The sequence below is a fragment of the Sturnus vulgaris genome, chromosome 16 (genome assembly GCF_052056855.1).
Source record: "Sturnus vulgaris isolate bStuVul1 chromosome 16, bStuVul1.hap1, whole genome shotgun sequence".
Taxonomy (NCBI): domain Eukaryota; kingdom Metazoa; phylum Chordata; class Aves; order Passeriformes; family Sturnidae; genus Sturnus; species Sturnus vulgaris.
Genome location: NC_142258.1, coordinates 3,354,570 through 3,371,038, shown reverse-complemented (window position 1 = coordinate 3,371,038; position 16,469 = coordinate 3,354,570). Strand labels below are relative to the sequence as shown.

The window sequence follows — 16,469 nt, the reverse complement described above, 5'->3', positions numbered from 1 at the left end:
CACGTGCCGGCTGCCATGACGAGGTGTGGTGGGTAAATCCTGCCCCACTGCTGGATATCTCACACTTTGGGGCCCTTTGGAGGGTTTCCCAGGTTTTTTTTCCTTCGCCGTCCTGCGAGTCGTTGCACCAGCTGCAAGAAGCTCAACGCACCTTCCCTCGCCTAGCAGCAGGGAAGAGGAGGGGATGCGAGACTTGTTCCCAAAAATACCCTGAGGAAGCAAGCAGGAACCTGCCCTCGAGGAACTGGGTCCCTGAAGCTGAATCCGTCCCGCAGCTGCCAGCAAAAGCACGTGCTGTGCTGGGTGTCACAGGGATGGGAATAGCTCTCAGTGACCAGTGTGGAGTAAATCCAAGTCATCAACAGGCAGGGCTGGGGAAAGGCTGCCAGCACTGCTCACTGCCCCATCCACCAGCTGGGGGGCCCCTTCCCTGCTGCTTTTGGGGTTCACTGACCTGATCCTTTCCATGGCATCCCCCCATCGCCCTGCAGCCCAGATCTGGCTGGCAGGCAAGGGAGAAACCCCTGGAGTTCTCCCACTATCCATGAACCCACTGGCTCCTCACACCCCTCACAGGAGCTTCATGCACTCCCAAACATCCAGACCCACCCGGGAGTGCCCTGTGCCACCAAACTGCTGATGCTAAAACACGTGAGGTGGATTTAGCAAGGTAAGAGGGGAAGAAGCCTTTGTGCCTCCAGCATCTTGTTCCTCTCCCCCTGGATCCAGCACACGGAGGGGGTGTCCAGGGCTGGCTCCCAGGAATATCCCATCTCTTTTCCCATCACCCAGCCCTCTCCGTGGGGGAAGGGGCGGTTGGACAAGACGAGCCCTTTCTGCTCCACAAAGCTCGTCAGCCAGCGGCACAAGGCTTATAATTATTATTTCCCTAAAGAAGAGCCGAGCAGCTATAGACAAAAAAGTCCCCTCTTGTCGGAGCTGGAATTTGATGTCCTAACGACTGTTTTTGTACCGCGCCTGTTAGAGGAAAGAGCTCGGCAGGAGGGGGAAAGAGAGATTTAATTATAGAGCTGCATTGTGATTTTGCACACATAGCTGGCTGTTGTAATCAGGTTACAAGTGTATCTGATTTTCTTCCCTCCCCTCCCTCTTCCTCCTCTTTCTCTTTCTTTTCTTTCTTTCTTTTTTTTTTTTTTTCCCTCTCCCTTTTTCCTTTAGGAGGTCCAAATTAGTTGCTTATGTTTGGGTGTTGCTTGGGTGAGATGAGCTGTTATTTGCCTTCACTGAAGATCTTGATCAAGCGAACAGTGTTTCCAAAGAACCTCGGCAGATCTTTGCCGGAGGAAGGCAAAGGTTCCCAGCTCCTATAGAAACCTGCTGGGCACTCGCATTCCACCATCCCAGGGCTCCCTTCCCACCATCAAATTAAGGGGAGACACCCATGTATATCTATAAATATATATACATATATATATATTTATATACACATATATCTGCCTCCCTCATGCTCCCCACCAAATTCCTTCACATCCAGGATTCCCTCAATAAATTGCTGCACTTGAAGAAGAGGAGATTTACCTTACCTGGGGCAGGAGAAGAGAAAGAGAGGAGACAAGAACCTTTTTAAAAGAAACTTAATATTTTCCCTATCTGAGGCAAGTGATGCCGCACTGGGATTGGGGGCTGTTGTTGGGTTCATTTAGGAATCTATTGTTGTCCATGTGAATTCTTTTTTACATTTCAAATAACAGGATTATTTCCCCAGGGGGTAATATCCTGTAATTTGAACACAATAATGGGAATAAATTACTTACTTAGAACTAATAACGACAGCCTGATTCCAATATATATAGGAACTGTAACAGCTTTGGTTAGTTAAAGTGTAATTGTGTCGACGGATGACATTTTCTTTCAAAGAAATCTGAATGACTTTTAATTAAATTTGCTGGGGGTGGGGAAGAGAGGGAGAGATACACAGGGAGATCTCAGCTGCTGAGGCTGCTGCTGATCCCAGCCTTGGTGCCCCAAGCCCAGCTTTGCCCCAGGCTGGGTGTCAATCCACGGTTGTGGAGTTTAAAGAGCGGGCACAGAACAGAGGAGGAGGAAACCAGCACCAAAGCCTCACAGCCCAGGATGGTGGGATGGAGGGTGTGGGGAGGATGAGGAGGGCAGTGAGGCTGGAGGATTAGAGGGGATGGGAGGGTGGAGCCCAGCCCATTTCCCAAACTCCAGCCTGGCAGAGGGCAGGGCAGTGCCCATATCCTGCCCTGGGGCACACGGAGTTTCCTCTACCTTTGCTGGGAGCCAGAGGAGCTGACAGAGGGCAGGAGGCAGCAGCAGCCAGGCAGGGCAGCTCTGCTGCTCACGCTGGAGTCACAGAACCCCAGAATGGTTTGGCTTGAAGGAAATCTTAAAGTTCATCTTGTTCTACCTCCTCACCTGGGCAGGGACACCTTCCACTATCCCAGGTTGCTCCAAGCTCCATCCAACCTGGCCTTGGACACTTCCAGGGATGGGGCAGCCACAGCTTCTCTGGGCAACCTGTGCCAGAGCCTCCCCACCCTCACAGGGAAGAATTTCTTCCTTATATTCATTCTTTCTTCCTTATATTCAATCTAACCCTGCCCTCTGTCAGTGAGAAGCCATTCCCCTTTGTCCTGGCACTCCATGCCCTTATCCAAAGTCCCACTCCAGCTCTCTTGGAGCCCCTTTAGACACTGGAAGGCTCCCTGGAGCCTTCTCCTCTCCAAGCTGAGCACCCCCAGCCCAGAATTGTTACCTCAGCCCAAGGGCTCTTCAGGGAAGGCAGCTGTGACGAGGGGGATCTGCAGCAGCAGCTGTGCATCCCAGCTCTTCACCCTCACCCAAAAACCCCCTGCAAGCCCCGGGCTCTGACATCTCCTCACCGCTGCCTTCAGTGCCAAACGCTCCTCAGGTTTATTTCTGAATCAGCAGCACAGGAGCTTCCCTTCAGTGTCAGGAGAAAAAAAAAAAAAAGCTTCAGTGTGCAGAAAGCCAAGTTCCTGCCCCGAAATAATCGTGGAGAGGAGCGGCGTGCTGCTGCCAGCGGCTCCAGCCTCCTCCAGGACTCATTTTCCTCTGTTTATCTTGAAAATATTTCTGTGCTGAGGTCCCACCCCGCGCAGCACAGCCCTGCGAGGCCGCCTCCAGCCTGACACACGGCCTCTTGTTTATCCACAGCGAGTTTTACAAATAGCTTATTAAGCCCAGAGGTCTGTTTGCTGGAGGAAAACCTCACGGAGCAGCTCCTGAAGCCCCTCCCGAGGCTCCTGCCAGCTGTGCCCCTCTCCCAAAATCCCTCTGATATGCATCCAGGGGCTCAGGCCTCTGTGTCTGCTGGGTTTGGGAATTGGTCCTGCTTTGATAAAATTACCAGAGTGTTGCTGATGGGTCTCCCACCACTCTCGCCCTCTCCCTGTTGCCAGGCTGATGTCCCAGATGGGATTTTGGCATGGCACAGGGATGCTGTGGCACTGCTGGCTCTGCTTTATGTGATCCCACAGTGGAGCTGCTGGGAGGTTTTTGCCTTTTGCAAGACTCCCCTGCAAGGGTTGCTGGTTTTGGGGAGGGTTGAAGGGGTTTGGGTTGCAAGAAGAATATTTTGAGGGTTGCTGAAAACATGTCCAAAGCCATGAGAGATGAGGACAGTTGGATGCTGTGTATGGTGGTCCTGGAAGGAGCCCAGTGGGACCACACCTCAGATTCCCTCCTGTGCCTCTGCTGCCCACCTGGCCCTGGGATCCCCGGGAGGGAGCTGGGATGGGGCTTCCATCCCTCAGCAAACAGTGTCAGGGATGTCCCACTGGGCTCGAGCCTGATCGTGGGCACCTCTCTGACCATCAAACCAGTGCCCAAGCACCTCTGTCCCTGCTATCCATGCTCTCCCAGGCAGGAACCTGGCTGTGCCCAATCCCAGCATCCAGCCCCACCCTGGGATGCCCATCCCTGGCATCCCCTCCCCAAGACCCCCTAAACCATCACTCCCAGAGCGTGCAGCCAGGCAGAGCCCTGTAACACAGCAACATTCATAGCCCAGCTGAGGAGATTGAGTTACCTGCCCCTGGAAGAATAAAGGAGGCATTCAGCCATTTTTTTAAAGTGTTTTCCCCTGCCAAGGCCAGACACCGTGGTGACGGTGGCGCACAGAGGCAGGGAAACACGAGCCCTGGCCTCTCCCTCCGAGGGTGACCCCAACCTGCCCCACATCCCCCTCTTCCCCGACCCTTTAACACCCAGGGAAGCACATGCTTTGCTCACCCGTCACGAGCTCCCTTATCTTTTAATAAAACCTTTAAGAGCAGAAGTCAGGCAATGCCGGCACAAAGGCAGCTCAGCCTCCTCCCGGGACATTAATCATTTTCTTTGACACGTTTTGCTAATTAGCCAAAGCGTTTGACTCGACAGGGGAGAAATTGGGGCCTGGGAAAAAAAAAAAAAAAAAAAAAAAAAAAAGGAAAAAAAAATTAGAAGAAAGGGAAGAGGTGGAAAGAGAGGAAGAAATGGGAGAAGAAGGAGCCGACATCACCCCTGTGTGATCCAGCATCCCTGGGCATCACCTTGCTGGGACAAAACCCAGTCCCAAGCCCATCCCAAGGATTTTGAAGCACCATGAGCTGCAATACATATTTTACCTTCCCCATCGTACCCCTGGTTACCCCAGTAGTGCAGATTGCAGCCATGGAGGGTTATTTGAAACACGCTGTTTGGAGCTTTTACTCGTGGCTTTATCTTTTACACGGCTGTTAATCCTTGGGACACATGTTTCCTATCAGCCCTTGATATTTAACATACAATAAGTGTCTTATTAAATTCCAGGGACTGGCTCCATGCAGACCTCTTCCCCCAGAACCTGTCCTGAGGACAACCCAAAGGCAGATGGGGCACTCCAGCTTGGGCACAGATTTGGGGTGTAGAATGTGTTATAATCATCAGGGAGAGAACTAGAGTAGGGTGAAGGCTCCTCTGCGAAGGAATTCAGCTTTTAAATTGGCTGAGCAGCCACTGCTCCCACACATGAGGAAACCCGTCACAATTTATAAAAATATGTCATTTTTCAGGGTTTTCTGGCAATGCTGTGGTGGCCAGTGAGCCCATCTGGACTAGCTACTGCTTCAGCATGACTTCTTGTTCTAAGTCAGATTCAGTTTTCATAGGACTTGATGTTTTCTGGGGGAGAGATACCATAGAGAGAGCAACTCGCAGTGAATTCCCTCTAATCCACAGCATTCAAAATAGAAAACCCCTTGGAGAAAGCAATGCCTGCTCATCCCTTCCTCCAGCCCAGCATGGCAAAATACTGGCTCCTGTCCCATCCCCGAACATCAGCTCTCCATCCCATCATAGGGAAGGGCAAGACAGAAAACCACAAGGCACAATCCCCTTTTCTCCACAAAACCAAGTGTAAGAACAACAAAATTGGGTGATACAGCCCCTCACATGTTGTAAGGACACCCCCTGCCCACTGCATCTGTCCCATCCCCATCCATGGGTACAAGGGAGCAGGAGCAGCATCCCAGAGCCATGTCAGTCCTTTGGGGAGTGTTAAAAAAACAAATCACAGCTCTTTGCTCCTCTCCAGCACAAGTTTCTCATTGCTGTGGGATGACACACACCACCTCCTCCAAAACAAGGCACTGTATTATTATTCTGTTTCTAATTTGGGGGTTGTAAATGATTTTCCACGCCAGATTCCAAACTAAACCATCACCCCCTCCTCAAAAAAAAAAAAAAAAAAAATTTGCTGATGTGCTTTCCAGAGAGGGGTGGCATGGTCAGTGCTCTGTGAGGAATGGGTGAGGTACACAGCAGTGAGCACCACAGAACATCCCTCTCAATGCCTATTTCCAAGAAAAAACACTTTAAAAGAGCCAATTCAGTTAAATACAGAGCTGGCCCAGACTCCTGCTGCAACTGGGTCTGGGATGGGCCAGTCCCACTGGGAAAGGGCTGGGCTCCATCTCTGTCCTCTGAAGGACTTGGAGAAAAAGTGGTGAAAGGTGAATATTTGGGAAGCAGTCTGGTGCTGGGAACTCGATGGGAATCAGCATCATTCCCTTTCTAAGTGTTTTAACCCAAATCTACCAATAGATCCTGTTTGCTTCCTACAGGGCATCAAGAAGCCAAGCCACACAGTGAGATCTCACTTCTCCATGTCCTGCCTGGCCTTGGGGACAGTGGGGACACCCAGGACAAGGCTGGGTGAGTCCCCATCACCCCAGGTCGTGCCAGAAACCTTGCAGAGAGATTTGGGGGGCCCCGTGCAGCTGGCGGTGCTGGCAGGAGTGTGGAAACCAGCACGCAAGGAGCCGGTGGAAACCCTCCAAGCTTCCAACGCCGTTGTATAAGAGCCACTCAAAAATACTAATCCCCAAAAAATTCAACCCTGGGAGCATGACCGGGCTGCCTCCCAGACTCCCAGACGGAGCGTGGCTTGCACACCAGCCCTGCACACATCCAGGGGGGAAAATGCCCTCAGGTGAGCGAGCTCCACAGGAAGGTCGGGGTCCCAGATGTTTTCATACCAACGATCCTTTAAAAAAGACAGACAAGCGAGGCACGGAGGCAGGATCACCCGACATGCCGAGCGCCGCTGCAAAACAAGTGGTTTTTCCATGAGTCACCAGTGGAAAGAGCAGATCAGGCATCCCATGGGTGGGCTTGGCCGGAGCCGGCTGCGCATCCCCGGCACGGCCGGGAGGATGCTGCGGCTGCAGCCCCTCCACCGCTGCTCCCAGCTCTGCCGGGGCTGCTGTGGGGTGGATTCCATGGAATCCGCAAGCCTCGGGATGCGGGGATGCATCCTGCGGTGCTTGGGTTTTTCAGACACCCCCCCCCCCCCCCTTTTCCCCAGCCACTGACATTCCCCGTGGAGACCAAAGTTCGGGGCGACTTCGGGGCTGCTTCATTGCTCTGCCGCTGTCCCCTAAAACACTCCCGAGGGACTGAGGCAGAAACAAAAATAAATAAAAACATGTGGAAAGAGCGCCCCGAAAAAAAAGCGGGTTTGTTTTATCGGTGGCGGGCGGGGGAGAGAGCGATGACAGGCAGCGCAGGAAATCCCCGGGACCGTAAATCCCATCGGGAGCGCATGAAACCAGTGTTTCCTTCCAGGGCTGGGTGGGAGGTTACGGGGAGGGCGGCGGGTGAGGCTCAGGGAATCTGGGCTGGGGTGTTTTGGTGCAAAAAAGGCGGCGATGAAGGAGTTGGTGATGCCCGAGCAGGGATGGGATCGCATTCCCGGGAGGGCTGGAGCTCCGTCCCGGCATCATCACCCGCAGGAGAACAGCAGCCCTGGCTGTGCTGTGGGTACAGAAACGGCACGTACTTGTTGCTGGCCGGGTTTCCTGGCAGTTCCAGGCAGGATTTGGCTGCGCAGGAATTTGGAAGCGGCCTTAAATACAGAGAGAGATGAGAAAAGGCTGGGAGCGACTTTCCGAGCAGAGTTCAGCTGCAAATCCCCGCTCGGCCGCGGCCGCCCTCTCCCGACGCGGCTGCCGGGGATCGCCGCCTCCTCCTCCTCTCTGGTACATGGAGGAAGGCTCCTCAGCACCCTCCACACCTTCTCCTCCCCCTCCTCAAAAAGCTTCCTTGCCCCCAAAGCCCCTCAGCACCCAATCCTCCTTCTCACCTCACCCCGCTGAGGTGACCCCAGGGGTGGATTGTGCCGCTGTGAAATTCCATAAATCCCCCCGGGCTGCTCTCTCCCCATGGATGTGCTGGCTCAGCCATGGACTGACACCAGGCTTCACTGCCTTCCTGCTCGTTTGGGGGGAATCAGGAGGAAAAGGATGAAAAAGAGACAAGAGGTGCTGAGTGCTCTAAAAATCAACAGCGAAAATGCAGAGAAATTAAAATTCACCCCCAAGGTCTCCTCTGGATGCTCAGGAATGTGCTCTCCTATTTCTGGAGCTTTGCACGGGTGGCTGTCCTCATCCAGGGTCGGTGCTGGGGTCATTTCAGCTCCACAACCTTCAGGAGTCCAGCTCTGGCTCTTCACAATCCCAGATCCATTTTCAAGGATTTGCCTGTTTCATCCTGGTTTGTCGTGTTTATGGGAAACTCAGAGCCTGTTAGGAAAAACAAGCCCAGTGCCTGTGATGTTCCTCAGCTTCCCCAGTGACACCCTGGGGTGGGGAGGGTCCTGGTGATGGATGGTACCCAAATCTGCATCACCAAAATTCAGGTTGCACATTTCCTTGGAGGGCTAAGGAGGAACAGCCAAGCACTTTCCACCCCAGTGATTTTTTATCTCATTTAGGAGAAGGTTATTAATTACTGGTGCCACTACCCCGTGCACTTTCTGTGTAAACACAGCCTCTCCATGGTGGTTGAAATGGACTGAACTCACACACCTTCCTTAAAGCATCCATTGGGAAAAGCAACGGCCTCCATGTCCTGTCAGAGGGAAGGGAAGCCCAGGTCCTGGAAATGGGATTTCTGCAGGAATAAATATCCTCAGGATACACCCCAAACCCATCAGCTCTGTGTTTCCCAGCTCTCTCCTCCTTCAGGGACAGGGACCAACACAGGAACCTCATACCACAACCCCTCCAACTGCCTGTATTTGCCCTAAAGGGATTTTCCTGCCTTTTTTTCCCTGGCTCAAGCACCATCCTTTCCTACAGCACCTGGGACACAGCAAACACTATTCAACATCTTAGCTAGGTTTAATATATAAATCTTGTAACTCCCAAACTGGAGCTTGCAGGGGAAAAATCAAGTCAGGTGGGAATGAGATCCCAGCCACAGCACTGACTGTTTTTCAAGCATCTAATTTGGCTTCTTGAGCCTCATTTTGGGGAGCAAACAGCTTTTCCATACTGGGCTGTGTCTTGTGCTGCCTCTCCCTGATGAAGAAACCCTTGAATATTGTGGAAAGGGCTCAGCTTTGCTTTGGTGAAAAGCTGCTTTCTCAACAAACCTCAAAAAGGAGCTTCGGTAGGAAAAATAGATGGTTTGGGATGGCCAGGGGTGCTCATCTAGGATTCAGGGCTGGATTTGCTCCCCCCTCATCCCCAGTGTACCCATCAGCACCCCCCCCCCCCCCAAAAGCCAGTTTTGCTCATTGCTAATAACTCCCTGCAAAGAGGGGAGGGAAGAAAATTCCCTTCGTGCCCTCACTTATGCAGAGACAAGGAAATGTCGTTAAACTAAACCAAACAAACGAATCCAGAGGCAAAGAGAAAAATCACATTATCCCCAATCATAAATCCTGGAGAGGAGTATTTACAGGCTGAATTGCCAAGTGCATTGGAACTGCAGAGCATCCGAAGAGCAGATAGCCATAAAGGCAGACAACGGCCCTGGAAAAATGCTTTGATTAGGATCTGGGCAGCATTCAGCCCAGATGTTCATTTGTCAATGGAAGAGGGATGGGGGGGAGGTGAGAAAGGCTTTAAATTAATCTTTACAACTAGAAAGGAGCTTGTAATACACACCATATGGGGAGCAACGTCCTTGGAGCCCCCTCTCCTCCCCCCAGCCCGGCGTGCTCGGAGCCAGGCTGGGACCCTCCAGCCTGAGCGTGTCCTCCCTGTCCCCCCTCCTGTTTTATCCCTGCACCAAACACCCTCTGAGCCCAAACCCATTCCACATGTGCTTTTTTTTCCACTGTGAACAAAACAAACTGCAATTCCTCTTGTAACACCAGATCTCTTTTGTTATTCCCCCCCCCCCCACTCCAGACCTTGATACCTGCTCCCCTCTCCCTCCAGTATCCACATGTGAGGGGTTTTTTTTAACCCTTCCAAGCTGCCAGCAGTGGTGAGGCGGGGGTTGTGTGTGGAGAAGAGGGACAAGGCTGTTTATTAAACGCCAACCATTCAAATTAATTCCCCTAATGGACTCGGCGACATCATGGTGTGCATTTAAATGAACGCTTTGTCATATTTCATAGCCAACCTGCAGCTCTCTGCAGAGCAAACCTGCTGGAAAGCCTGGAACAGCAGCAATGACAGGGACAAACCTATGGAGAGATAAATAAGAATGAAATACAAATCCCAAACCCAACATGGAGGGGGGGAATAGAGAGCCCAGGGAGCCTTTGGAAATTTGGGGGTGTGAGACTCCAGGCAGGGCAGAAGGAGCTGTGTGATGGGAGGGGGAGATGCTTTTCCATATGGGAGGGGGGAAAATCCTCTTGCTGCTGGGGCAGGAGGCACCAGGGAACCTTTGGTTGGGACAGGGAATCCTTGCCCAGACCAGCACAAAGCCACTGTGTCCCAGATGGAGTCTGGGCTGTGTTTGCTCCACTGAAGCCCTGGGGAGCCCCACCACAGCCAGGACCAGCCCCAGCACCCCCAGCTCAGCCACAGACACCCAGCAAGGAGGGAAATCCACTCCATCCTGCATCCCCCTCGACCACCAGTGTGGGGATGAGGGTGGAGGAGCCTGGCCAGCATCCCTCCTCACAGCACGGGCTGGGATTCCAAAACCAAACCCCTCCTGGCAAGCGGTGACTGCAGAGCTGAACGCCCCAGCTCCTGGCAGAGCATCCCTGCTGCTCCTGAGTAAACAGTTCTTCCCCCCAGCACCCCTGGGACAGCCACAGGTTACTCACCTTGGCTTCAGCTTCAAGAGCTCCTGGTCTTTTTATCAGCCTGATGGAAAATTGGTGTGTGTGCACACAGTCCCCATGTGCAGCACCAAACATTTCCTGCTCCTCTGCTTCCTTTTCTTCCTCCGCCTTTAAGAGCTGCACCAGAGATTTATTTCCACCTTTGAGGGTTCTTCTCTTTTCCTCCATCCTCTCCCAGGCAGCTTCTGTGGGATCTGGAGGATGAGGAGAGGCTGGGGGAAACGTTGCTGCCCCACTCCTGTTCAGCTCACTGGCATGACCAAGGGTTTTCACACACCATGAGGGCCAAGGAAAAGGGGGAATTTTCATGGTCCAGGACAGGGGTGCAGGCAGCAGCCCCAGGCACATGCTGGGCACAGGCAGGAGAGCAGAGGGAGCAGTGAATGCTGGCAGCCAGGTCTGCTCCTTCCTTCCAGCCCCACTGCAGGCTGAAGGTCCCTGAATATGGAAGGGCCAAAAAACCAAAAATCACAGAGTCCCAGAAGGAAAGGTTTCCTTCCCAAAGATCATCTCATTCCACCCCCTGCCATGTGTAGGGACATCTTCCACTATCCCAGGGTGCTCCAAGCCTTGTCCAGCCTGGTCTTGAACATTCCAGGGATGGGGCAGCCACAGCTTCTCTGGGCACCCTGTGCCAGGGCCTCCCCACCCTCACAGGGAAGAATTTCTTCCTAAAATCTAATCTAATCCGGCACTGTTTGCAGAAGGTTCTCATTTAGGGAAACATCTGGACTCAGCACTTCTCCCCCAAAGGGCAGCAAAGGTTCAGAGGACAGCAGCCCTCATGCTGGGGAGGAAGAGGAGGAGGAAGGAGCCCATTTTCCTCATCCCCCAAGGAGGGGACACAACATATTTACACTTGGTGTCTGTTACCCGGCCTCGAGTGAGCAGGGCACCATTCCCCTGCCAGAGAGAAGGGTGAAAACCCCTGGAACCCCAGCCAGGAGAGCTGCCCCTCCAGCTCCCAAAGCCACGGGGGCCAAGCAAGTGCTGGCAATGCCCAAGGTCCTCCCAGGGCCAAGGCGACACCTGGGTTTGGCTGCAGGACCCCGTGGACCTGAGGGGACAGGAGGAGCAGGGATGTTTCTGGTCCCTTGGGTGTGTAGGGAAATGGCTCAGAGGGACAGCACACCTGGGGACGTGGCTGGGGTCACAGCACCTGTGACACATGGGGATGTCACTCCTTTTTCCAGGTCCTTCTGGGCCTTTTCCCCGATCGTTCATGGCCCCAGAGCAGGAGCATCCCCCCAGCCAGCAACACCTGGGGTGCAAACAGAGTGAGGAAAGGTCCTGTCCCACCCATCCCGGCCAGGGCAGGTCCCCAGGAGCTGGCAGGTCCTGGCTGCAGTGACACTGGGCTGCAGTGACATCTGCTGGGCTCCCCCCCAGCCCCTCTGGCACTGCACAGCCCGAGCAGGACCCGCTCCCCAGTCCAGGATCTCCAGCCCCAATCCCACCCTGATCCCCTCTCCAGCTCCCACCCAGACACCTCCACATCACATCCCTCACCAGCTCCAGGAAAAAACTCCTTTGCATCCCCAGCACCAGGGGAGGGGTCCTGGGGGTGGTCTCGCTGCTCCTGAGGAGACCAAAAACCTGGACAAACCTGCTTTAAGGGAGAAAATGCACAAATTAGGAGTGGGGGGCAGGGACTGGGGAGGGAGGGGGGAGTTGTTTATCTAGAGCTGATTTTGATTTTTCCTCTTTCAAATATCAGCAGGATGCTGAGCCTCGCCTCGTTATGCAAATAGAAGCAATTAGAGCTCACCCAGGCTCTGCCCACGTGATGGTTTATGGCACTCGCAGAAATCCTTCCTGCTGCATGAGAGGAATAACAACAGCTCCCCGTGCCTGCTCCAGCCCACGGCCAGGGACACGGCAGGGCTGGACAGGGGAGCCCCAGAGCTGGGACAGCTCCCCCATCACCACCCCGGCCTCCCAAAGTTCTCAAAGGAGGATTTTCCAAAGGAAGAGTTTTCTCCTCTTCCATGGATACACCGACCCTGCCACCAGCAGGTCTCACTGGCTCTTGGGATGTAAGAGGAGGAGGGATGCAGGGGGAAAGCATCACTCCAAAACCTTTTCCCCCACCAAACCACAGAGTCAGCCCCCAGCAGGGCATTGCTTCTCTTTGGCACTCGGGTCCGAGACGTCCTTTGCTAAACTCCAGCAGAAAGAGGCAAAACAAAACGTCCTAAATTCCCTTAAAAAGCACAGAAAAGTCACCCCCACACCCTCCCCAGTTCCACCTGGGCTGCAGCAGGAGGTTCAGGTGGCTCCATCCCCTTCCAGCATTTCACATCCCCAGGGCCATGCACCGGCCTGCAGGGACCAGACACGGAGTGTAAATCAGGCTGGACTCCCATAAATCCATCATCTCCTCCTGATTTACATCCAGGTAGCCAGGAGGATTTACTCCCAGTACCTGCCTTGAGTTTCCCAACCCCAGAGGAGCACAGGGAAAAGAAAAAAAAAGGCTCTTTCAATATTGATCTTGCTCCTAAATCTCTCTTTTTTTTTTTTTCCTTCTTCTTTGGATGCAAATGGAGATTGATGAGCCCGGGCCAGCAGCTCCTCACCTCTGAGGGTCATTTCTCTGTGTTTCCCGGGGGGAGGAGTGGGCAGTGGGATCCCACAAGCCCACAGAGGCCATCACCCCCTGATCCACGGGCAGGAGAGAGCTCCCAGCACCTGGCTGAGCCCAGAGACACTTGCAGGGTGGGATGAGGAACATCCTCATGGATGGAGGGGGTGAAGGGCATCACCGTGGATCATTTCACAGGGATATGACATTAAAGCCAGGAATTCTCCAGCCTGCATCCTGCTCTGACTCCATCCCTGCATCAGCAGCTCTATCCAGGCTCATAGTTTGGAAGAACAGCAAGGAGCCCTTTCCATCTCCCCAAAAATACCCCACTCCATCTCACAGAGGGAGGCAGAGTGTGTTCACCACGGAGAGATGGAACTCTGCAGCCACAGGACGGTTTGGGAGTAAAACCCTCATCCTGCAGGACACCCAAAGCTTTAGGAATTACCCAAGCATCCAGCAGAGGCTGCAGGAGCTGGGAAAGGGCTGAGTCAGCACCCAGAGAGTCGCCCCCAGCCAGGCCATTCATCAGGCAAAGGTTGGGATGGAGCTTTTCTTCCATAGCAGGGCGGGGCAAATAATTCATAGCAGATAAATAATTCACCAGGAGTTTATCCGTGCTCTGGCACTGCTGCCTGCGAGCTGTTAGCAATTACCCCGTATTTATCTGTGATGCCGAATTTTTAGGTGAATTATTCAGACAAGACATTGCTGGGCTGAGGAAAAGCCCGGGGAAAGGAGATGATACCTGAAATGACAGGAAAAATCCTCATCAGGAGGAGTCAGTGGCTGCAGAAGATGTGGTGGTGGTGTGATTATTTAGGGTCTGTGGTGCCAGGAGCACCCAGCTCTGGATGGATGCAGAGGAGACCCCGGATTATTGGGGCTCCATCCCCTCCCTTCCCAGCCCAGAGCCCCTGGACATCCCTGTGCTTTCTGTTCCCTACCAGCCAATTCCTCTGCTCAAGGAAGAAGAGATGAAGGAGCAGAATAAATTCAGATTTCTGTGCAGATGAGCGTCTCCTGAATTGCTTTAATGAGGAATCTCCCTGGCTCTCCCAGCTGCAGGCTCCTCCACAGCCACACGTGGTGGGGACACCCACAGGTGTCTTAACTCATCTGGAGTCATCAGCCAAGGCTTGGCCCCCACTGCCTGCAGAGAAGCACACAGAGATGGGCTTTGTGGGGAAAAAAATCCTCAATTCAAGCAAAAAATAAATTTTCTTGAAGGACAAAGCAGTGCTTCCAGCAGGAAATAGGAGCAGCAGCATTGCAGGGACACAGGGAATGTCACAGAGAGGCTTCTCAGCCTCCAGACACTGCTCCTGCTCCAAGGGGAGTTTGGCTCTTCCCTTGCCTGGAGCAGAGGATCCCCACAGCAGTGAGAGCAGCAGCCTCTGGCCCTTCCCCAGGCAGCTCCATCTGCTCCTCATTGCCAGGGGATGAGACTGCTGCAGGAGAAGACTCAAGGCCAGGTTGGACAGGGCTTGGAGCAGCCTGGGGCTTTGAAAGAGATGATCTTGAAGGTCCCTTCCAACCCAAACCGCCTGGGATGCTCTGAAGACTCAGAGCACGCAGGGCAGCTCCCCACAGGCACAGCCGTGGATTCCAGGAGTCAGGCTGGAGCCACCTCCCTTCCACAGGAGGACACCACTGGAAGTGACAGGACCCTAAACCTTGACTCCTGAAAACATCCAGATGGACTGAAGAGTCTAATATCAGAGATAAAATCAAATGCAATCTCACAGCTGGATATTTTAAAGCCCGTCTTGTGATTTTAAGGGTTTAACTCACATTTACTCCTCACGGTGGTGACTGTCCCAGCTGTGTGACCGAGTGTCCTTGTCCCTTCCCGTGGTGGGAAGCAGCTTTGGCAGAGCTGGCAGCCACTCTGCTGCGTTCCCCGGGCCCCTCCAGCTCTGCACAGTGCCCAGGGACACAGCAAACCCCTCTCCCTCTCCTTTGGAGGATGTCCCCCGGTGCTATGGTCCCACACACTGCACGAAGCATCCCCGGGCCAGGAGCTTTGGCAAAGTCCCCTCCTCACCCACTGAGGCTTTGCAAGGCTCCTGAATTAACAAAAATTAACAAAAATTAACAAACCTGTGTCTCCATGAGCAAACTGCTACAGGCTGCGGATCAATGGAACAGGTAATAAAGAAGAAAAACGAAATAAATTTGCATGACTGTTCCCTGAGGGATGTTTTATTCTACAAAAGGAACACAACTCCTCTGGCTGGGCTGGGATCCTCAGCAATACCATTCTTCTGTTTTCTCTTGAATTGCCAGTCATGCATTTTAAATTATCTTTAAAAAGAGAAAGGAGGAAAGTGATTACCTCGGGAGATGCTGGCTCGGAGGCACAGTCCCACTGGGAAGAAGGAGGTTCCAGACCCCACCAGCTGCTTCCCAGGCTGCCAGAGCCCACCCAAAGGAGGATGAAGCCCACAGATTTTCCCCACTGACTGGAAGGGACTCGTGGGTATCACCTGCTGCCTTCCTCCAGATGCTCCTCACCCGGTCCCTGCCAGCTCCCAGGACATTGGAGTGATCCTCAGCATCCTCAGCCATTTCCAGCTCAGCTGAGACAGCCTGTGCAGTCTTGGTGGTTAACCCTTGATATTTCACCCAAATTTGATGCGAGAGTGATTTATTACACTGGCAGGGGGGACAGCCAGTGTCTCTGGCAGGAGGGGACCTGTGGCAGAGGTTTGGGAACAGGGAACAACCCCAGGGCTCAGAAATCCAGGAGAGTTTCCTGCTCCCTTCCAAGGCTGCCCAGGGGCCTTCATCATGCTGGGTGGGAAAAACTGGAGGTGGAAAAAGCCCTTGAGCACTGGGAAGGGGAGCCAGTGGCAGGAATGGTGGAAGGGACACTGGGGACTCCCTGGCCAGCTCACACCAAACCTCTGCTCAGGCTCTCCAGTCCTTGCTTGGTCTCTGTCCACAGCCTTGGCTGCACCCCCTTTTCCGGGGGTGGAGGACAAGGAACAGAAGGAGCCACAGAAGGATCAGCATCCACCACTGAGCCAGGGACAGCCCAGCTCTGCCCCTTCCCAGGGCTGGGGTGCCCATGAAGAGCTCCCTGAGGCTCCTGCTGATGCCAGAGGGTCCCCTGGGATCTGCTTGGCTGCCTGAGTGCAGCTGGGCTGGGCTGGTGGCAGCTGCAGCCGGGCACTGGCACATAAATTCACCATCCTGAGCCTGAGTGGATCAGGGAGCAGCCCATGGACACGAGGAGTCCTGCCCTGCCCCATCCCACCCCGCCCCTGGCTCACCTGGAATCCCCCACATCAGTGAGAAATGAGGGAGGAATGTGATGGT

General features: G+C 53.6%; 2 long non-coding RNA genes across 2 annotated transcripts; both read right to left on the bottom strand.

Moving 5' to 3' along the window:
- Positions 1-384: 384 nt before the first annotated feature.
- LOC148221878 (uncharacterized) lies at positions 385-6,733 on the bottom strand. Its single transcript, XR_015807185.1, has 2 exons — positions 4,240-6,733; positions 385-2,929 (listed from the first exon to the last, which is right to left on the bottom strand). It is a non-coding gene; the product is annotated as an uncharacterized LOC148221878 (long non-coding RNA).
- Positions 6,734-9,434: 2,701 nt separating this feature from the next.
- LOC148221877 (uncharacterized) lies at positions 9,435-12,279 on the bottom strand. Its single transcript, XR_015807184.1, has 3 exons — positions 12,068-12,279; positions 10,541-10,752; positions 9,435-9,946 (listed from the first exon to the last, which is right to left on the bottom strand). It is a non-coding gene; the product is annotated as an uncharacterized LOC148221877 (long non-coding RNA).
- Between the last annotated feature and the right edge of the window lie 4,190 nt (positions 12,280-16,469).